Source organism: Marmota marmota, unplaced genomic scaffold (genome assembly GCF_001458135.2).
Source record: "Marmota marmota marmota unplaced genomic scaffold, marMar, whole genome shotgun sequence".
Taxonomy (NCBI): domain Eukaryota; kingdom Metazoa; phylum Chordata; class Mammalia; order Rodentia; family Sciuridae; genus Marmota; species Marmota marmota.
Genome location: NW_026000000.1, coordinates 8707569 through 8711192, shown reverse-complemented (window position 1 = coordinate 8711192; position 3624 = coordinate 8707569). Strand labels below are relative to the sequence as shown.

The window sequence follows — 3624 nt, the reverse complement described above, 5'->3', positions numbered from 1 at the left end:
TAAAGGAAGGAGACCCTCATTGTTATACAAAATTACATATAAGAGGAAGTGAGGGGAAAGGGGAAAAAAATGAGAGAGAAATGAATTACAGTAGATGGGGTAGAGAGAGAAGATGGGAGGGGAGGGGAGGGGGGATAGTAGAGGATAGGAAGGGCAGCAGAATACAACAGACACTAGTATGGCAGTATATAAAAAAGTGGATGTGTAACCAATGTGAATCTGCAATATGTATACGGGGTAAAAATGGGAGTTCATAATCTGCTTGAATCAAAGTTATGAAATATGATATGTCAAGAGCTTTGTAATGTTTTGAACAACTAATAATAAAAAAATTAAAATTTAAAAAATAAATATTTTCTACTCAGACTGATGTAAACAAAGAAAGCCACAAATGAATAATATATGGAGAAAAGGTGGAACATGACAGTATATCCTGTACATATTAAAAAGAGTGAGGGAATATTAAAACAATTAGATAACAATCAAACCACTTAGATGAAATGGACATATTCTTTTTAAAGATAAGCACACCCAGACCTAACACAAGAATAATTTTATAAGGTCACCAGTCTTCTTTTTTCCCCCCAGTCCTGGGGATAGAACCCAGGGTTCATGCATGCCAAGCAAGCACTCTAACCACTGAGGTATGCACAAGCTCAGGTTACCACTTTAAAAGCAGTGATTCTTAAACCTTTTGGGTTTTGATTATCTTTATTTGTTTTTAAAAATTGTTGCTATTCTCAAAGAGTATTTTCTTTAGCCTTTGAGAGTTTTCTTATTGCAAATTAGAACTTTAAAAATATTTTCCAGTTCATTTACAAAATAATAAAGTTAACATGCATAACATTTTTATGAAAAATAACTTTTCCAAAAGAAAAAAATAATAATATACAATCTGTTGTGTTATCAGGTTGTTTAGCCTCTGGAAAACTCAGATGTACACTTGTGAAAGAATGAGAGTGAAAAGGTGAATAATAGATCAATACTTTTGTCTCTCAGTACTTTATAAAGTTGTAATTTCTACTTTCTGTCCTCTCCCCACTCCCCAAGTGCTATAGTCACTCTGCACTCCTGGTAAGCTAGCTCACTATTGTCTCCTTCAAGCTGCCATCATGGTTATCTGCCAGTATTTCATCAGGAGATAATCTCTGACAGTTATAAGATCCAGGAGACATCAGATAGGCCACACTTGGAGGTGGAAAGTGAGCTAGATGCTCAATAGAACAGAGAATAACATTGATGCCTTACTCACTGGTGGAAATCCCTTTGCTGAAGACCTTTAGGGCTAAGTTACCAAAAGCTCAATAATCACTTGGGATTCTTACTGTCATGGCATCACTTGGCAGGAAACCACCTTCACAAAAGAAGTCTATTGAGAAGTACATCAAAGATTACATAAAATCAGTCAAAGACACACTTGAAGAACAGAAGCCAGAGTAAAATCTTTTATGATAGGGTCATCAGAACAAAACAAAGACATCCTTCCTAATTTAAAAAACTACCAGATCTTCCATTGGTGAAAACATGATTCCAGACGGTATGGTTACTCTCCTAGACTATTGTGAGCATAGTGCAACCACTATATATATGATTTTCTTTAAGGATGGTTTAAAAATGGGAAAATGTTAGTAAATTTGCTAATAATTTTGACTCTTTCACCTGTCTTCATAATTAGCACTGCATGTCATCCACATAATACCATGACTTAAAGGTAAATGAGACTGATGTGATTTTGAATTCTTCATTTATTTTGACCATGATTTATTTGAATTGGAGACATTGTTTGTTAAAGAAAAAAAAATGTTGTGGTTATTTAAAAATAAAATGTGTTTAAACTACAACAAGAAGTTGTAGTTTTCCTTATCTCTGACTTGCCTAGTTTCACATGAAATATGCTCTATTTATTTATTTTACCCTTTTTTTTTTTTTTGATGTTGGAAATTGAACACAGAAGCTTTTATATCACTGAGCCACATCCCCAGCCCTTTTTTTAATTTTTAATTTTGGGACAGACCCTCACTAAGTTGCTTAGGATCTCAGCCTCCTGAGTCACTGAGATTACAGGTGTACTCCACCATGTCCAACTACCCTTGTTTCTGGATAAATTCCGGAACTCGTTCATTTTAAAGAACTCAGGCATTTGTCTTCTAAATAAAATTTGGAGAGTTTTGTTTTATACATAGACTAATTAGTACTCAAACACAAAAGAATCATTTTACTGAATTCTGGGGTTCTTTTTCCTCTGAGTAGCTTTCTTCCCTCTATACTGTACAAATTCTGATTACCTTCACCTTCTAGATTTGTCTCAACTTAGTGAAGCTGCCATGCTGTGTTTAGTGTAGACTTTTCTGCAGCGTTGTTTCTTTTTTTCTTAATTAGGTAAGCTCTTTAACTGTTCTATAACAGTCATAACTTAAATCTCTCTACTGTCCAGTGTCTCACAATCGTTTCATATATTTTGTTTACAAGAGGGTAAGTGTGATCTCAGTTATCCCACCATACCAGAAGCAGAAGTCAGGTTAATTTTTATTTCTAGAGCTGACTCAGGAATTAGGGTTTTACAAATAATTCAGTAAAAAATTGGGCAAAGGATCTGAGTAGACACCCCCTCAAAAGAAAAAAATGCTAATGGCCAATAAATATATGAAAAATTCTCATCTTCAGCAATTAGGGAAAGATTCTATCTTACCATACTTAGAGTGGCAACTATTAAAAAAAAAAAAAAAGAAAAGTAGCCCTGCAGAAATGTGCAGAAAAAGGAGCCCTTAAACAATGTCATTGGGAATATAAATTAGAACAACCGCTGTGGAAAACCATATGAGGTTCCTCAAAAAACTGAAAATAAAATAACCGCACGACCCAGCTGTTCCACTCCTAGGTATATATTCAAAGGAAATCAAGTCTGTATACAAAGACATGCTTGCATGTTCATGTTTATTGTGAATGGTGATGATGATTCATAAATTAATATTGTGGATTATTATTCACAGTAGCCAAAATTTTAGAATCAGCCCAGATGTGCCCATCAACAGATGAATGGATAAAGAAAATAAAGGAAGAAGAGATAGAAAAAGGGTGGGTGGATATAATTAATTCATGATGTATGCATGTGAAAATATCACAGTGAATTCCATCAATCCGTACAATTAATGTGTATTATAGTAATAGAACAAATTAGTATAATAAAAATAAAGGATATTCTCAATTATTAAAAAACCACATTCACAAATTATTATCCAAAAAACCCTATTTTTTTAAAGGCCTAAACCCATTTAATATATAATGGGTAATACTAGTCAAGGAAATATTTTTTTCTAAGTTTATTTGGCAAATTCTGCTTTGGTGCTTCCTATATGCTAGGTACTGTGCATTAATTTTCAAGATAAAGAATGAATGCAAGCATTCCTCCATCATCTCTAAGATTATAGTCTAGCAAAAAGAGAATTGCAAAAATGAGTAAGTAGAGCTCTTATAAGTACAAAGGAGAAAAATAAAGTGAACAAAGACACCTGATTTCGAATGAAGAGTCAGACAAAACTGTCTTGAGAAGGTGACAGCTGAGCTAAGGTTTGAGATTTGAAGGATGAGTAGCAGTTCTTTAGTGAGGAGAAAAAACAGGTTGAG

At 33.8% G+C, this 3624-nt stretch overlaps 1 pseudogene; it reads left to right on the top strand.

Annotated features, from left to right (window-relative positions):
- The first annotated feature begins 240 nt into the window (after positions 1 to 240).
- Positions 241 to 1917, top strand: LOC125618039 (annotated as a pseudogene).
- Positions 1918 to 3624: the final 1707 nt, after the last annotated feature.